This window comes from Tamandua tetradactyla, chromosome 6 (assembly GCF_023851605.1).
Source record: "Tamandua tetradactyla isolate mTamTet1 chromosome 6, mTamTet1.pri, whole genome shotgun sequence".
Taxonomy (NCBI): Eukaryota; Metazoa; Chordata; class Mammalia; order Pilosa; family Myrmecophagidae; genus Tamandua; species Tamandua tetradactyla.
Window position 1 is genome coordinate 126,509,030 of NC_135332.1, and position 20,460 is coordinate 126,529,489.

The following is a 20,460-nucleotide window of genomic DNA, read 5'->3' on the forward strand; positions in this document are numbered from 1 at the left end:
GAGTTCATACTGATGCCATCATCTCTAATCCAGTACTGCATGGGTCATTCTAGCCTCCTGTTTTAGTTTGCTAAAGGTGCCAGAATACATTATATCAGAAATGGAATTACTTTTTAAAAGGGGATTTAATAAGTTACAGGTTTACATTTCTAAGGCTTTAAAAATGTCCAAACTAAGGCATCAAGAGAAAGATACCTTGACTCTGAAGAAAGGCTGAATGGCATCCAGGATTTCTCTGTCATCTGGGAAGGCATGTGGCTGGCATCTAAGGTGCTTGCTTAGCTTCTCTGGGGCAAAGTCTAGATTTCTTCTCTTACTCTCCTGGGACTTTCTCCTGGTTCAGGCTTTTCAGTACTGTGGGTCCTGCTTAGCATCTCATGGGAAGAAACATGGCCATTTCTGCTGGACTCTAGTTTCCAACAGCTCTCCGAACATTTGTATGTTGGCACTCCAAGCATTTCCAAATGTCTGCATTTAAGCTTTGTCCTAAGTGTTTCCTTGTGTTGGTCTCTTAAGGACTCCTGTAAACTAGTCAAGACCCACCTTGAATCGTCAGATTCACATCTCCATCTAATCAAAAGATCACACCCTACCATATTGAATCATGATTAAAGAATATGGCTGTGATTGAACTTGGATTGAAAGAACATGGCTTTTCTGTGGTACATGTCAATTTCAAACAAGCACACCTCTCTTTCTGGCTTGTTTGTGACCTTCCCCTTCAACAGTGAGAAGTTCCTGGCTTCACCTTACTCCATTCATTTACTTAATTGTTCAACTTCAAAATAAATGTGTAGTGCTTCTGTAATTATTAACCCATCCCTTATAGGTGAATAAAAAAAATCACCAAATATAACACAATGCTTATGTACAGTTTCTTTTGCCTTTAGTCTGAATCACCATGCATTTCAAAAGGTAGAACCTGTGCCAGTTTGAAGCTATTATGTACCTCCAGAAAAGCCATATTTTAATCCTAATCCAACTTTGTGGGAGAAGCTCTTTCTTTTAGTCCTCATTCAATACTGTAAATTGGAAAGTTTTGATTAGATTATGCCTTTGGAGATGTGACACACCCAATTGTGTGTGTGATCTTTTGATTAGATGGAGATGCGACTCCATCCATTCCAGGTGAGTCTTGATTAGTTTACTGGGATCCTTTAAATGAGGAAACATTTTGGAGAGAGTTAGAAGTGACAGAGGTGACAGAAACTTCAGAGCAGAGCTGACACAGATGTTAATAGTTGTAGAACAGAGATATGTATGTTTGGAGATGCTTGGAGCACATAAGATGTTGTCATGAGATATTAAGCAAGCCAGAGCCTGGAGAGAGCCAAGGGAAGCCGAGAGGTGAAAGCTGCCCCAGAGACCTGAAGAGATGAACCTCTATAGGAAGTGAGGCTAAAAGCATGGAGCCCAGGAGCAAGGGACCAGCATGCCTTCCCAGCTGATAGAGGTGTTACAGATGCATTGGCCATCCTTGAATTAAAGTATCTTTACCTGGATGCCCTAGTTTGGATATTTTCCTAGGCTGGATCTGTAAATTGTAACTTATGAAATTCCCTTTTCTAAAAGCCTTTTTTATAGTTCTGGTATATCGCATTCTGGAAGCTTGCAAACTAAACAACACCCTTTCTCCCATGTCCTCTTCAGTGAGGGTATTTCATAATTTATAATATGGTTAGGTTATTGATCATAGTCTGAATTTTATTCTGGGATCCCTAACATTTTATGTGAATTTTTGAATTTACATAATTTTTAAACTCTTTGTGCTGTGAAGTTCTCTTGGATTTGACAAACACATAATATGTATTCGCCATTATAATACTATGCAAATGGTTCCACCACCCTAAAAAAAATCCCCTGAACTTCACCTATTAATCTCCCACCCCTCATTCCTTTCCATCCCTGACCCACCTCATTTCTTGGGAACTACTGATATTTCTTTCTTACTATCTCCATAAGTTGACTTTTTTTTTTAGAATATCATATTATAGCATTCATACAATATGTAGCATTTCCAGACTGGTTTCATTCATTTAGCAATATGCATGTCGGCTACATCTATTTTTTTCATGGTTTAATAGCCAATTTATTTTTATTGCTGAATAATATTCTGTTTTTTTGGGATATAATACAATGTGTTTATACATTCACCTATTGAAAGATATCTTGGTTGCTTCCAGTTTTGAGTGTTTTGGGATAATTTTGGATAAATCTATTATAAACATTCATGTGCAGGTTTTGTGTAAACATAAGTTTTCAGATAAATTATATAAATCGTTAGGAATGAGATTGCTGGACTGCAAGCTTTTTAAGAAACTATTACGTTGCCTTGAACACTGGCTTCACCATTATTCCTTCCCACCAGAAATGAATGAGAATTCCTTTTGCTCCACATACTCATCAGGAAGTTAGTATTGTCAGATTTTTAAAAATTCTTTGCCAAACTGATAGGTGTGCAATATCTCATTTTTTTATTAACTTGAAGTTCCCTAAGGAAAAAAGATATTGGACAGCTTTTTATATAATTATTTTCCATCTGCATATCCTTTTTTCATAAAGTGTCCTTTCAGATCCTTTGTCCATTTTTAAGTGGGTATATTTTATATTGTTAAATTTTAAGAATTTATTTGGTATGCAAGTTGTTTATCTACTATATGCTTTCCAAATACTGTATTCCGTTTAGGACTTGTGATTTGGATCTCCTAAATATCTTTGAAGAGCAAAAGTTCTTACTTTTCACAATGTCTACCTTAACTTCTTTTTGCATTGCTTTTGCTGTTGGTGTTGTAGCTAAAACTCATTGACTAAAACAAGATCACATAGTTTTTCAGTTTTGCATCTTACATTTAGGCTCAGGATACATTTTGAGCCATTTTTTGTGTAAGATGTAAGGTCTGTGTCTAGGTTCAGATTTTTGCACATGAAAAATCAGTTCTTCAATTGTTGCAGCGCTATTTTTTCCAAAGGCTGTCCATTTTTCCATTGAATTTTCCCTTTGTGTTTGTCAAAGATCTGTAGACTCAATTTCTGCAGATCTATCTTGAGGCTTTCTATACTGTTTCATTGATTTACAAGTCTTTTCTTTATCCAATGCCATGCTCTTTTGAGTACCGTAGCTTTGTAGTAAGTTTTGACATTGTGTGGTTGAGCCCTAAGTTTTTGTTTGTCTAAGAAAAACTTTATTAAGCCTTCGTTTAAAAAATATTTGTTAGTTGGTGCGTTTGATCTAGTTATTAATTGGTGTGTTACTTAATTATGATGTCTGTTTAAATTTATTGGCTGGTATGTTCCTGCATTTTATTGGTCAAATATTCCTAATTGGTTATTGATTATGGAAATTCTCTAAAAAGGGAATCTTTGGGCTGTATTGAAAATTGAAAAGATTTTAGCTATGGGTCTATAAAAATGGGTTTGTTTTGTGACATAATCCAGCCTCAAAATGATTTAAAGTGAAAATACTATCATTACAGTTAAAAGTAAAGATATTAATTTTAGGTAGAAATGGGATGAGATAATATATTCAATCCCGTTTGTCCCTCTCAAAAGGATTTCTGTCTTTCTGTTCCTTATATAACTAATTTTCTATTTGTCTGTTTGCATTTTCAGTGTATATTCTCATACCTCTCAATGATAATAGCAAATTAATAAAAAAAATTTAAAGAGCTCTGCTTGAGTGGTATAGAAATAATTAGGTGCCTGATGCAAATATATAAACATATAAATAGATATTTTTGAAGTAAATGAGTAAAAAGAGAAAAAAACTCTCTCAATGACTAATTTAAAATCTTAGTTTTATATTTACTGTAAACAAACCTGCATATTAAAAAGAAACCACCCATGGAATTTCCTTAAGGCAGCAGAAAACTGCCAAAAGGCTATCTCTGGAAAAAGCAAAAACCATTTCCAATGGTCTTGGTCACAGCTTTTAGTAAAAGAATCTAATAATTAGAAGTAGTTATAGAAAATTTTAGGCTCACCTAAAATATTCAAATCAAAGCTGAAGAAGCTTGATTTCCTACTGTCCAACCTATTCCTGCCTTAAGACCTAACCACCTAAAACAATTACGGTAGTAGAGCTAGCCACAGAAAGATATGGTGAATTACAGTTTAGAATTCTTTTTTTTTTTTTATATTGGGCCTGGAGATTAGAAATGGTAAACATAAAAAATGCTGCAGAATAGGCTATGCTTGTTAATATTTTTCCCATAATACCTTGCATGGTAATTGAAGTAATCAGATCATTATTAAAATATAAATTGCCTTGGGATAAGAGTAACTGAATAAAATCTAATTACCAGGGCAATGTGATGGTGGCTTAGTGGTAGAATTCTCTCCTTTCAAGTGAGTTCAATTCCCAGTGCCTGCCCATGCCCCCCCCCAAAAAAAATCTAATTACCAAATTTTAGTATGTAAAATAAAAGTCTTTGAGAGATATGGAAAAGTTTTCCTGGATTTAGACTTGGGACAAATTAAACAATTACAGTATATTTTCCAGAACTTGATAGTCAATGTACTTTTAAAGTTGCTTATAATTTTAAGATATTATGAAAACAAAGAGATTTTTTTCAACCCCTGATAAACAGCATTTTATGATGTATTTTGAATTGAACAGATGCAATTTTATTATGCTTGGGTATTTTCTCCCTAACTGTATAGAAACTTATTGATAAAATAAGCTAGCCTAACTAAATAAGTTACACAAACTGAGCAATGTACCTGATAATAATACTTATATAATGTGCATAAAATTAAGAATATGCTGATTCATCAAATATACCCTACTTAAAAAATCAGTTAATTTAGTAAAAAATGGAAATGGATTTTTAAATAACTTTAATTTCCTAGATTTCAAGGAATCTGGCTTTTTGTTACTTGGACACTTGTTATCTCAGTATGTGGAAAAATTTGAATTTTTTAATGGCTCTGTTAATTTCAATCTGTATATTTCTCTTAGTAAATGCTGTCATAAATAAGGATAACCTTATTCTTAGCTTCAAAGATTTTATATTCTAGCTAGAATATGCTAGTATAAGATAGTGGTAATGAAGGAATAAAAACGCTGGAAAATTTTAAAAAGCAGACACATAAAGAATGACCTAAGGAGACCTCATATAAAAGATGACACTAATACAACCTTTTAATTTAAAAATTAGCATTTAATTAGATAGAGCTCTGAACTAGTTTTTTAGAAGCCTAAACTTAATCTTGTAAACTAATATATTCCTGGTATTATTTAGCAGTTGGAATTAATGTTGAGAAAATTTTGAATTTTTGTTTTCTGGATCTAAATCTCTTAAATATCAAAAAACTGATTATATTTCAAACTTGAGGTTTCCTGACCTTTGAATGTAGTGCTGAATTGGACCGAAATATTTTAGGAATATTGTAAGGTAATCATTTGTGTGTTCTTAGTATAAAGTATATAGATGGCTGGCTGTATTCTAAACCCAAGTTAAACTTTCTTCTTCTTTGCATTGTTTTGTAGTATCTATGTCTTTTCTCTCCTTCATGAATATTGTTATTGGGAGAAAATATGCATGTTCAAAATCTTTGTGAACTTATTATCAAATTTCTTTCTGATTATGTGCAGTCTGGATAATTAAAAACTATAGATGGAATGGTTATGGGAGGTGATAGAAAGTTTAAAGAAATGACTTTTGTTATAGTCATTGTAGACTACAAGCTCTGAATGGATACCGAAAGTAGTAGAGATTTGGAAGAGGTGGATTTTGTTTGTTATAGTTATTTTTTACTATAAACCCTTATTAAACATAGAGAGTTGTAAAGAAGGAGTTTATGAGAGTGAATTCTGTCTTTCATAGTCAGTGTTGGCCAAAATTTAATGTCTATTTGTCATATATTTCAAAAAAAGAGATTTTGTGTCAAGCTAGGTATTCATATGAAACTGAAGTTTAGTTTTCTCCCTCTTAAAGTAAAGTGGATTTTTAGTCTGTTCTTAATGTAAATTTTTTAAAAAAAGTTTTTCTTAATCATCCAAATATCTATCCAGAAAGCTAAGAACTTACATCAGAATAATATCCTTGTTAATGTCCTTGGACTTCTCGTCCTTTATCTAAGAAGACAAGTCTTTCACCGTTAAGGGAAAAACTATTAAAAATAATTTGTTCTTTTCACCTTGTGTAAGTAAGGTGCTAAAATAGATCAACTTATTGCATAGGTGATGTTTAATAAGTATTGCAGTGGTTAAAAGGGATTTTCTATCCTGTTGCTGGCTACATTTGTATAGAAAAAATAATATTATTCACATATTTAGAAGTTGCATAAAATTCCTAAAAATTTGACAGTGTTCCTACTGTCCATGTTACATTCTCATACTAATCTGCATGAAGTCAAGCAATGGTATGGTATTGTTAGCCATGGTTTTAGTTATTCTTTAAAAGCTACAGATCATTGAAATGGCCAAATTATCATTTGTACTTTTTTGCTCTAATACTTCTTTAAAACTATATGTGGTCGGCTATAGGTCAGAGCTGTATAACAAGAGAATACAAAAAAAAAGCAGGATATATTAATTCCATTTTATCTGCTAATTAACATAACTGGTAAATGTATAAAAGTGAAACAGAACAGAACCTCTGCTATGGTTTATTAATACAAAACAGTTTTCTAATACTTTTATTTTGAAAGTAGCTTTGTTTAAAAATTCTTATAAAAATTAGGGTTTAGATTGTAAGTTTTAGCTATTATCTTTAAACTCTGAAATGATTTGCTCTTTGTGTAACCTAGTAGTTCCCTGGAACTCTAAGTAACACCTGAGACTATAAAAACAACAAAGAAAGAAAAAAATGGAAGTGATCGAACTTTGATTAAAGGTGTGATTAAACTGATCTGGTTAAAACTAAGGTAATCAATGTAAAAGGTAAAGAAAATATTGTCTGTATTTTAAAGCTCCAACTTTCATGTGAGGCAAAAAGAAAAATGTTCATTTTGTCCAAAATTTAAATTTTCTGTCAAACACTATCTAATCTGTCTGATCAGTTAACTTAAACACCTAATTCAACTTTATTTAACATAAAACCTAGAATAAGGAATAAAAATCTTAATATTCTGTACAAGTTAACATTATACCATGGTGCATTTCAGAGTATTTGGGGCAGAAAATGAAAAAGTGTTTGCAATGTCCCTTGAGAACTGGGAAAAATAAAACTATTAAACTTCCTCACTTAGGGAATTCCTGACATTTTCTTAGGCAAGAGGAGCTCCTAATTTAATAAGCCAAGGTCTCAATTTTGTAGCTTGCCTTTATGAAACATTTCTGCAATAGCAAATCGAGCATACATATGACTATTGCCTATGAGTCATCTCCAGAAAATTTCTGCTGTTACTCAAATATGGTCTCTCTCTTTAAGCCAAACTCTGAATTTCTGCTCTATGTGGGACATAATTCCAGGGCTGTAAGTCTGGCCCTGGCATAATGGAACATAACTGGCCCTAGCATCATGAGACATATGTAGTGCTGGCATTGCTGAACATAACTGGTCCTGACATTGGGAGACATAAGTCCCAGGGATGAGCTTGGTCCCTGGTATTGTGGATTAATTGAGCAAAAGGGGGAAAAAAAACAGAGGTTCAATGGTGAAGAGATTTCAAATTGAGTTGAGAGGTCATACTGGAGATTTTGTTTATGCGAGTTTCATCCAGATATTGCAAACTGCCATAAAGTGGCAAACCCCAACCAACAGTGTTCCTAGAAACCCAGAAAGATATCCTGTGCTCTACAAACTTTTACTTTTAAAATTATTTTTACAGAGACTTGAAATCTCCAGCTTGTCCCAATATCAGAGAAGCTCTGAAATCCACAGATACTGGGCTCTCTAAGTACAACACCAGTTTCATCGTATCATCCTTTTCCCCCTTAATAACAATGCCCCTTTTCAGCTTTGAAGCAGTTGAAGAGTCATTGCCCAGATATCCCTAAAGATTGAGAGGTAATTATCAAATGAAAAAGACAATTTATTACTGAGAAATCAGGATTTAAGGGATTTTGATTACTGAATCATTAAATAGATATTTCTTTTTGCTTTTTGGTTTATTGGAGTAGACAGAGAAATTCCGGAAATCTCCAAATTGTAACTCAATTGCCTTGATTTCTGATAATGATTGTTTAGCCCTTATGTTCTGCCTCTCTGATTGTAAAAACCTTGTGATTAACCTTCATTTATACCCAGTTATCCTGTTTTTCAACTTTAGAGTCTTGTAATTACTAAAGACAGCCACTAATGTTTATTAATGAACGGTCTTGGGACAGCCTAAATCTAACCCATCCCAAGACTAAAGTTATCTTGATAACTGAGATTGGACTTAACCAAAATGGGCCGATCTGAAATGCACAGTGGCTCAGACTTTAACCTACAAATCACCTATACCTCATTCTGCCATTTTCTTACACACGTTCTGTGACTAAGCATGTAATCAATCCACACTTGCTCAGTAGTTAGATCGCTTCTAATTATATCATCTGGGGCCACTGTGCTCATTACCCTAAACCTGCCCACCTTTTTTCTTTAATAAAACTATCTGAATTACTGGAGTTTGGGGAGACAGAATTTGGGTCACTAAGCCATTCCCCTGTTGTTCACTTTTCTCTCTTTCAAATCCCAGTGTCTCAAGAAGTGGTATTGAGCACATTAGGCAAAAGAATCCACAACTTTTGTCTGGTAACAGTGGAGTTACTGGAGGAAAAGTCTACAAAAGTGTGGGGATTCCTCTAGGACTGCAGTCCAGTCTGAAGGAGCTTCTTAATCCTATAGAGTCTACATGGAAACTCATGTATGCAAATCTGTGTTGCTGTATCACTCTGGCTGCTTCTGTCTCTCCTGATTTCAAGATATTTTCCCTGTGATCTCTGTTTATTAATGAGCCATGAAAAGTCATTGATTATCAGTTGGCCCATTTTAATTTTATTTTTGAAAGTACGGGGTGACAAATTCCAAGCTATTAGCATGTTGGGTTGCAAATGGAACAGTCCTGGATTTATACTTTAAAGGAGAAAAACTAGAGATTTCTGCATGAGCAATACATGTTTCATGTCTATAGCTCTGCATGACTCTTTCTCAAACCATGGGAACAATGACAAATTCTCAACTAATAAATACATGACTGCTTGTGGTTGATAAAATGTTTTCTCTTCATAGGAAGTGGTTAAAAATGGGGCAAAGATTCAAGACATGTTGTACTTCAAATGAAATATAGAGCCTTTTGTAATTTTCCTATGTTACTAGGAGTTCACAGGGTGAAGCCATTTCCTTGACTCTTTCAAATACTGCTCCTTTGATCTTTTCTCTGATCTCTCCTTTGATGTCAGAATGAACTGTCTTACTACTCATGAAAGGGTCTGATAGGAGGGCTGAAGAAAAGGAAATTACTTTCCATGCTTTATAACAATGGTTCTTCAATTACAAATAATATAACAATTATACTTAAGAAAAAATTAAAATTCTCCCTCACATCATTTGGCACCAATTAAATTTTACAATAAATATTATTTATTTAGTTCCTCTAAATCAAGGCATTATTGCATCCTAATGCCAACATTTCATGCACTATGGCATTTTAATCTAATGCAGTGACTTTCTAAGCAGTAAAAGATATTGATAACATGCCTGTACTAATATTATGAAATACAGAAATAAGTTAAATGAGTAAAATATAAGTACATGAGAGAAAAATGGATGGTTAAAGGTCAAAATAATATTCTGCTTGTAAATTATTCAAAATTTGTCAGTTATACAAGGAATGCTTTCTACATCCTGAAAATTAGAATATCAAAATACTTATTTTGAGTGCAGATTATTGTTTTTGGCATGTTTGGAAGACACTGATTTTCAATCTCATTGTTGTTACTTATAGAGCTTCACGCCAAACTAGAACAAATATATACAGACCCTTTATCAGCTATTGAGCAGGAGGATTTGGATTTTGGTCACAATTTTACCATTTGCCTCCAACTATGTCTTCAAAGAATAAAAAGAATAAATAGACCCCCTTTTCATATTCAGTTTCTACTTGGTAAATAATTTAAACACCATGTGCCATTTCAATCTTTAGCCCTGTCAGGGAATTTATATTATTATCACCACTCTAGAGATGGGAAAACTAAATTTTGGATTTTGAACAATATGTTAGAGACTACCCACCTAATAAGAGATGAAGTATAATCATATTTAATAATAAGCATGATTGAGATTCATATCCTGTTCTTTTTAGAACTAATTAAGGCCATGTATCTGTGTTTTCAATAAAGTGAATGATTATAAGCTACCTACACAAAGGAAAGCATTTTAGATTGTTTCAAGAAGCAAACCCAACTATATACTACATACAAGAACTAGGCTATCATTGTTGTTCTAGTTTGCTAGCTGCCAGAATGCAACACACCAGAGATGGATTGGCTTTTAATAAAAGGGGTTTTATTTTGTTAGTTCTTCAGAGGAAAGGCAGCTAACCATGTGAGGTTCTCTCTTACATGGAAAGGCACAGAATGGTCTCTGCTGGCCTTCTCTACAGGCCTCTGGGTTCCAACAACTTTCCCGGTGTGATTTCTTTCTGCATCGCCAAAGGCCTGGGCTGAGCTGCAAGTGCTGAGATGAGGAATGCTGAGCTGCTTGGGCTGTGCTATGTTGCACTTTCTCATTTAAGCACCAGCCAATTAAGTCAAACGTCATTCATTGCAGCAGGCACACCTCCTAGCCGACTGCAGGTGTAATGAGCAACAGATGAGGTTCACATACCATTGGCTCATGTCCACAGCAACAGACCTAGGTGCCTTCACCTGGTCAAGTTGACAACTGAATCTAACTACCACAATCATATTTTTAGCTTATCTCAATAAATGCTTTAGGTTCAACGCCAATATATTAAGTTGTGAGAACTTAATTGATGTTTTGCCAACATGTGCTTTAATGTCAAACAAGGTAGAATTCTAACCCCAAAGTACTAAACATGATTTGTAATGTAAATTAATAAAAGTTTCAGTTTGCCTTGCTTATATTCCCTCTACATGATTTTTTATCTTTACATGTTATCCTTTGATTTTCAGCTACACAAAGTGAGGTCCTGCTAACTCTGTGTGTTACATTGAAGGGGTGATAGTTATAAAAAGCTATGCCCTAAAAAACAGAGCAGCAAACTTCATAATGTAGAAATTATTGGAAAAATAAATATGTATTAATAATAGGAAGCAATGATTTATCTTTCTAATTAAGAAAGAACATGCATCCCCAAATAAGCAAGATTTATTAATCAAACTTTGATTCATGAAACATGAAAAATATACCTTCTTTTATATATTCTATAATGTTTGTGAAATGGACTATATAGTAAAACAATTGATATCCTCAGTATTTTCTAAAGCAATTAATGTAGATACAATTCTCATTATAATGTAGTATAGCTGGAAATTATAGTATCAGGAAGTTGGATTTTCCAACTAAAAAGATTGTGCTATGTCAATTCTGCCAATGCTGGGAGCTACATTTTCAAGAATCCTCATCAATGCATTGTCTGCATAAAAGATTGCCAAGAATGGAACTTAAGAGACAGTACCTTCAGAATATTGTTGTGATCAGACATATAAGAGACCTCCCTCTCCTGGGCTCTGCATCTAACTCACCTTCCTACCTGCTGACCCTTTCCATCAAGAGCAGCTACAGCCCTCTCCTGGCTACACAGAAGTAGCAGCTCTCCCAAGGTTGGGAGCTCTGTTTAAATTATCCACAAACTCCTATTCTGTGGTCCCACTTTAGCAGCTGGACAACCTTGGCTTCTTTTATTTTTCTCATATTTCTCCCCATGCTCCAATTTTTCCTCTTGTAATACTGGTGGTTGATTTCACGCGAACCTTCAATTTCTTCTTCAGAATTTTTCCTCCTCCCTAAGTCCCTGCACATTTTTAAGTTACTATAGTAACTTAATATCATAAAGGGAACAAGATCAGTAGGATTTTACTAAATTCAACAAGTGTTTTCATATATGCGACTCTTAGACAGTATTTCCTGAATTTTATGCCCAGATTAACATAACTCACCAAATTAGTTAGAATTAAGCCTATTAAGACTCAATCAAATTACTCCATTTTAACCAGTTATGTTACATAAGTACAACTTTTTGCAACACATCTAAATCAAAATATCTGCAGCAACATTTCTCAATATATATATATTATTTTTATCTTATTTTAAGATTATAACTATGTTCTAATGCTGCAATTTTTAAAATTTTTTATCATTTTTATAATCTTAAATATTGAATATATAATATGATTATGTTTTTTATCAATTAATAACTGGTGAGTATATCTAGTAGAATAGTTTTTCATTAATAAAAAATTGCAGCTTTTTCCTTTGATTTCTTTTGTTCTAACTTCACTGCAGAGGACTTCTCAAAGAGAAATTTTCACTGCATTTCAGGTTCTCTGTTTATTTTTCTAGCAATATGTGAAGACACAGTCTTGAACTGCTTGTAACTCCAACCCTGTGAAAATGTTTAAAGTTATATCTGTGGAAAGAACAAGAATCAGCTATCATTAGATGCATTATATGTTTTGCATCATATATTTTTAAATATGCAAAAAGTTAGAAAGAATAATATCATAAATACAATCTAACCACCAGCCAGTTTAAATATGCCATTTTTAGAATTCATATGAATTGGAAATATTAAGCACGTGCACATTTTCAAAAATAAACAGCAATATTTCAAAATAGTTTGGTATTTTAAATTTCTTAATAAAGAAATGGAAGCGGTTTCTTTAATCCTACCACACAAAAAACATATGGGTTTCTATGCCAAGTGTCAAATTGATTCTTCTCGTCAATTTAGGAAATTTACTATTGACCATCTGTTGTGTTGACAGAATGACAGGTGTTCGTATTTTGCTTTACCAAATCTTAATAATTTATTGGATAGCTTAATGATGCTAATGGTGATATAAAGGTTGCTTGTTGTTTGGGTTCACTGGTTGGAGAACATGGGTTGTTTTATAGTGAAAATCTACACAATTTAGTCCTAATATGATTATGTGGTTTCATGCACCTTTGTTCACATGCGAAAAAGTGGAATTAATCACTTTTAAATATATGTTTAATACATCCTTATTTTTAAACTAGATATAAATTGAAAAGCTAACATTTGATTTCTGTGTGACTGTATCTGAAACACCCCTGTTTCTATATTCATAAATCTCAGTAGTTTTTAATTATTTTGTTATCTTTTGAGCGTTTTACTGTAAAATGTATACAATGTTTATAAGTTTAAACTGTAGACAATTCTCTGAAGAATGTGTGGGCACACAATAATGAGAGTTTCTTCTGAAATGAAGCAGAATGAAATGTTACTTAATCACTAATGTTATTTTTAATGCAGATAATAACATGAAGCTTTGTATATCCCTTTTTTATTCCACAATGAAATCTTAATTAAACCGTGTGACTGATTAAATTATTGTATTTAACAGGATTCTTTACTAGGCATTAAGTAAGATGACATTGATATTTCCAGCCCTACAAACTAGTTTTACTCTTAATATATTTAGAACTTCCTGGCATCACAAAGGGCTGACAAAAAGACACCACTATTTTATACTTGATATAATTATTACAGTTTTAACTCTGAAATAAAAAAATATTCTCTCTAGGTAGGGAAATATTTTCTCCTGATTTCTCAGGAGAAAACTTCAGGGCCATTCAACTGGTATGTCTTTTATTTGACTCACAACAACACCCTTTAGTTAAAAAAAAAATCACCTGTGAGGACAGGGTGGCATTTGCCCCTTCTCTGAACCTTGTGAATTGGATGTTGCAATGACCATAACGATAGCATTAACCACATTACCTAAGAAAGAGAGGACACAAATCATATGCAATATGCACTAATTAAGGTTTTATCTATCTCAGCAATTGTGGTAATGTGAAATAAAGGCAAAGATTACATTACTCAGATTCACCTCTATTCATTTTCTTCTATCGAAATCTTCTAACAGAGGGTCTTTCAATACCATTACCCATTTATAAACTGTCAAGACAGAGGGATAGCAAAATATTTTGAGAGTAAATGAAACTTTTCCCAGGCAGTTCCAGAAAACTAGTCAGAACAGCACAATGTGGTTTGTCTCGTTTATACATTAGTTTTGTGTGTGTGTGTGTGTGTGTACGTGCATGTGTTTTAAACATTCATCAGTCTTAACACTCCTTGGGAAATAGAGGCTGGGCTTTAATTTATTTGCTATCCTTCGTAGTTCTTATTACATTATAGGTAAATGGCACTGGTTTAGTGACAAGGCATTGAATAAACTTTTACATACATGCATTTAAAAAAGGCCTTGGCAGCCAAAATATGCAGAAAAGGTGGTAACCATTTTTGAAAGGTGATGCATGTGTACAACATTCTTTAAACTAATATTTACATGCTTGAGTTTTTAAAATAATAGTATTTTACACAAAGGAGAGAGTAGCATAAAGCATACTCTGTAACTCTGAGTCATCAAGATTCAACAATTATATTTGAAATATTATTATACTTATGTTGCACTTGCTTTATGGCTGGCTCCTCCTTTTTTCATATTTGTTAAAACATTTTAAAGAAATCTTGGACTTCATGCCATCTTGGTTCTAGATATTCATTTCTTAAACCTATGGGCATTTTCTTACATAATCATAATTACTAATAAAATAATAAAATTAAGAATAATTTTTTCGGGGTTATTTTATAAACAATCCATATCCAAATACCCACACTGCGTGAAAAATGTCTTTTCACAGTTTTGCATAGATCAGGCCCTGTTTGTGTACAAAGTCTGTTTAACTTACAGCAGCCCATTTCCCACTTTTGAAGCTCACTGCCCTGTTAGGAAAAATTGAGTCCACAGTAGAATGGCCGATGGTTTGGATTAGTTTGCTAGCTTCCTTGAAATGCCATTTTCACTTTAACTGTTTCTCTATCTATCCCTATTTCTAGACAATTGGAAGCTACCTGTAAAGACATGAATACATTCTAGTTAGACCTTTTGTGTTTTGTTGTGCCATGTTTTGCTCTTGACAAGAATTCTCTGAGCTCATGCTTCATCTTGCAGCACGTCAGTAGACTTTCCCACCATTATCTCAGTCTTGGGACACTAAGACTGCTCCGCGAGGCAGGTAGCAACTATCCAATTCCTCCTCCATAAAGCCCTCACTGATTTTTCTCTAAGGACTTCATCTACCAGTGTTCTTTTCCTACACAAAACATTTCATTTAAGCTGAGATTTTTATTTCTCATAAACCAATATTACAAAAACTTGAAAAATCACTGCATTAAAAATTGGTTTTTAATTTTTGATTAAAAATTGATAAAGTTTCCTTTTTCTCAATTATTTGAGAGTAGTACTCTGTGAATGCTGTTCGTCACATGTATTTATTTATATAAAATAATCAGATGTACTTAACCTCTGATATCTGGCTGGGATAGAAGAATACCCAGTCACTAAAAAATGGCAAAGTTTTATATACCTCTTCACATACAGATATATGTATCACCTATTTATATAAGCCATCCAGAATGTTCTTATGTGATAATATTGTTGGCAACTCCCAGTCTAGCCAATTGAACTTTAAGCAAGACTGCTCTTGGAAGGGTAAGATACCTGCACCTCTATTTTAAAGAATATTCAAGAAGGTTTTACTGCCAGGAGCTAGAAATTACTAAGTTGTCTCAGGAGACAACTAGACATACTGCTATCAATACTTTCAAAAAAACAGAGCTATAGGTCAGTTATTCTTAAACAAAATCACTTTTGGTAGGTGTCTTTCTTTAGTTAATTGGTTTTTGAAAATAATGCTCTATAATGATCTAAGATATTCAATCACCTAGGCATATATACTTTGTGGTCTGTTCATTTAGAAAGTATGTCAAATCATTGTATAGCTCAAAATGAAAGTGTATTTCACATTAGTTTACTAAGATTATAGGTATTACTTGAGTTGTTGGTTTGTTTGCTTGTTTTAACAGCAGAGATGATGACATATACTGATCTCTGCTTTACCTTTTATTGCATAAAATTACCATACCTATTTTTTAAGGCTTGGAATTTTAGGTCTTAATCATGCCTAAGTGTATGCTGCATGTATACACCACAGGCATATATTTTTTTTTAATTGGGGTATGAATCATACGTTCCAAACTATTTTTCCAGAGATACCCTTGGTTCTTCCTAATAGTCTTTTCATAGTTCTCCAAGTCAGAGTAGGTTAACCTTTCATTTAAGTAAATGCCTTACCAGGCTTAATCACATTAGTTTATTAGGAGATCTCCAATTTACCTTGATTTCAGTTCACTCTCTTAATCTTTAGGTGAAGTAATGATCTCTACCTTGAAAAATTTTTTAAAAATTAAAATAGAAAAAAAAATCCAAGGACAGTAGCTAGCACAGTGATTTAAATAGAGTAAATCTTCAAGGGGAATTACTATTTCATCATCATGATAATTACTTGAATTTAAAAGTATATGGCTATGATTCCCTGGAAATATACTACAGTTGTATCCTTAATGCTTGTTCAAGGAATATAATTCTGAATTCACTGCCACTTAAAACTGAATAGCTTGACAGCAATAAAATATATGAAAGATTGACTGAAAAATATCTGGTTTCTTTATTCTTTTAGATAAGGAATGACAAATACATTTCATGTAATCTGGAAGCCGAAACCATTTAGTAATGACTGTATAGAGCAGTGTTTAGAAAGACTCTGCGGCTGAGCTTAATTAAGTTCAGGAGGAAGAAGATAAGATAGGTTAAGAACATGCCCCATATGTGTCATTCTATCTCCAAATAATCTTAAATGTAGCCTTGTATACAATTGGAAAAGAAAGGAACAGCATAAGTGAATTCCCATATTTTAATCCCAGTAGAATTAATTTTGCTTAATTGACCTAAGTCTGATATCTTCTGAATTAAGGAAAAGGCATTTCCAAGACTAGATGTAGATGACTCATTGTTTTATTTATTGGAAGAAAGTTTACGAGGACATCACCCAGACATTTATATGATGTCTGGCTTCATGAAAAGCACAAGGAGAATTGTCATTCTCATTTTTTCCCAGGGGTAGCAGGGCTTATCTTGAGAAATTGAGTTGATTTTAAGAGTACTGTGAATATTTGTCATGCCTACTTTTTCATTTTTGCTGTTCGAAATTTTAGAGAACACATATTTTGGCTCAATTTTAGCAAGCATTATGAAACAGTATGAGTTTTATGACTCATATTGAATGTCTTTTGCGTCTATCATATACTAGCACTTTTCAAGAGGTTGGGGACTCGGCAATGAACAAGAAGATACAAATAATTGGCAAAATGGTGAAAGCAATTAAAAGTAATAAAATAAGCTTTGTAGGAACAACTGTATTTAGGTGACTTTTGTTTTAGTTTCCCAAACAATGGGTTTCAACTTGACAAAAATAGATTTGCATGGCTGCTAATGGTCTTTAAATGTTAACACAGTTATAAAAAGAAAAAAAAATGGTTATTAACAAATCATTAGTTGAAAGGTATTAATTTTTGAAAATATACAGTTATGATCACAATAAGAAAACATCTTTGAGAAATTACTGAAAATGAAATAACACTGTGAGTCTGAAAGTGGATAGCCTATCATCTTTTCTTGGTTTCCCTACTGAAAACTTTTAACATATTTTTTATATAAAGTGCTGCTTATTAGGATTGCAACCATCATATGACATCATTAATGAAAGATATGGTTGTATAAAATATAATTGGCAGTTTGGAAGGTTGATATTCAGTATCTGGATATTTATGGAGAAGGTATAAATGAATAACTTTCAACTTGGTAACATTTGTTTGTTCAATACAATGAGTAATCACTAAATTATTATTTTGTTGTGTCATGTGTACTAAAGTAATTTTAATTTTAACTTCTGCATATATTTTTGGAATCATTATATATCAGACATTGTAAAGATAGTACAGGTAATTCCCAAATGCCTTTCATATATTTTTCTTTAATGATAGCATCTTATATAATCATGGTGCATTTATTTTAATACTGGTACATTATTATTAACAAAACTACAGACTTTATTCTACATGCCACTCATGTCCTTTTGCTTTTCCAGGATCCAATCCAGGATGTTACATCCATTTAGACTTCAACCATTTTGAGGAAGTAGAGTAAGCATTGAAAACATGAGATTCATATCAAACCAACCTCGAGTTCAAGTTCTGTGTATAGACAGTGTAATGTATACTCTTGGACAAGACGTGTGGATCACACTGAAATTCTTCCTCTTTATTTGCAAAACAAATTGTCATGTTACACAACAATATCTAATTCAGAGGGATGCTGTAAGGATGCAATAAAATGATCAGTGTAAACTACTTAAACAGTGACTGACACATAAATTCTCAAAAACTGTACAATCCCTAAAAAGGCCTTAAGTTTTCTTTTTACAATCTCTTACATTTAGTTCCTAGCTTCCTTTTGGGGATGCCCAACCCAAGCAAAAGGTTAACATCTGGCAACAAGTGCTAAGATGCAGAGTGATGTGGGATAGAGGGAGCAGATTGTATGCAGAACTGGCAGCAGTGGCCTGGGAAGATATTCATAATGGTAGCAAATGGCAAATCAAGAAACAGCATTTCAACCTATACTATGGCAGGCATCATTAATAGTGTCTATTTTCACATGGAATGGCATTCAGTGACAGGAATGGACAATAAATAAATCTGGAAAAGTGAACCGCACGCATACCCTATTGTGTTGTATAAAAGTGGCAATGCCTGGTCTTGATCTATAATAAAGATATTCTTAATGATGTGGAAGGAAATTCATCATTTCAGGCATCAACTCCATATTTCCTACTAGTAGTATGCTACTCAGGATAATTTTAGGAAAGTTAATTTCAAATGCAACTGAAATTTAAAAATTTCTAGATATTTCTAGATTATAATACCTAAAATCTGATACTTGAGTATTTAAATTAATTTACAATTTTTATTTTTTACTTCATTAATTTCATGCTTCGCCTGCCTAAAAATAAAATAAATTAGGCTCTTAAATCTTGGCCTTCAAATGGTATATTGGATCATCATTTAAAATTCTAGAAATTCATGTTGTTCTTATCTCTAATCCCAAATCATGTAGAACTCAATAAACTCTTACTCTATTTTATAAATTTCAATGTTTCTTAGATCAAATTTGAGTAATCAATCCAAACTGTATTTTCCCTATTTTATAAATGAAGTTGATGATTTCTTTTGTTCCTTCACACATTTTCTTCTTTCTATTACCAATGATAAAGAACTTATGATGCAAATTGTTTAAAAATGAAGGTTTTGAATTATGTCATTTTATCAGAGTAAAAATAAAATAATTACATATGATGTACAAAATCACTTGCTGATTATAATAACTTCATGCTTACTAGGTTTGAAGATTGTTTTGTGTGTCTATTTGAGGGACAATATTGAAGTAATAGACGAGAGTTGTTACGGTAGGAGTGATATAATAATGGTTGAAGAAAGAAAAAGAATTCATTATTTGATCAAAATAGCTTTCATTTATAATTCTAATATAACTACTAAATGAAAAACAATTCCTCATTTATGTGTAATATTTCCATTTTGCTAACAAATTTATTCACAGATGCAGTTGTACCTTGGATTTTCAACAAAAATTGCTCTGTACAATGAAATGTAATATTGTTGCTTTGAATAAAAATATTCTTTGCCTTCCTTAGAACTTGTAGTTTTTTTCAATAGTCATCAATAATGAAAAAATCTAGTTCTTTCTCAAGGCATATTTTGCATCTTTTATGCTTCATTACAATAAGAAAAGTTTCATTTCATGGAAATCACCTGAACTTTAACAGACACATGAAATTTCATTATATTAGAACATTTGCCTGAGCAATTCCTCCTAAGATCACAAAACCTTTTGCTATTTATTCAAAATGATTGTTTGTCTGACATGCTTACTGAAGAAGCTGTTACTGTGATTAATCTATTAAATATTTAGAATGAAAATTAAGTGGTACTTTGGTGTAATGAGGGAAACTAGTCAATCATTAAAGCAATATTTTGAATAATCATTGCGTGACAAATGTCAGGACAAAAGGAGCAGGAACTGGGGAGGGAGGTGTCTGGAATGCTGCTCTAGGAGGACATGAAACATGATATATAAAGAAATCATAAGAAAACACCTAGCTGTTTTGTACATATTTAATTCTGCTTTCAAGTATAGTTTGAATATTGAAAATCACCATCTGTTGATTGGAGAAGGTAGGTTCTTGATTTATGTTCTTTATACACCTTTATATTGTTTGAATTGTTACTTTGACCAGTTATTTCATTTAAAAAGAAAATGGCAATAATATCAAAACCATTCTCCTTTCCAAAAACTAGAACTTTATGATCGTCTGTCATAGATGCTTTCAAAAAGATTCTTAGAGT

The 20,460-nt window shown here is 32.8% G+C and overlaps 1 long non-coding RNA gene across 4 annotated transcripts in view; it reads left to right on the forward strand.

Annotated features, from left to right (window-relative positions):
- Window positions 1-18,373, forward strand: part of LOC143686350 (uncharacterized) — a 158,722-nt gene extending 140,349 nt beyond the window's left edge. For all 4 annotated transcript variants that reach the window (XR_013177077.1, XR_013177078.1, XR_013177080.1 and 1 more), the window contains one exon: window positions 18,126-18,373. This is a non-coding gene — a long non-coding RNA (uncharacterized LOC143686350). The remainder of the gene's footprint in view (window positions 1-18,125) is intronic.
- The last annotated feature ends 2,087 nt before the right edge of the window (window positions 18,374-20,460 follow it).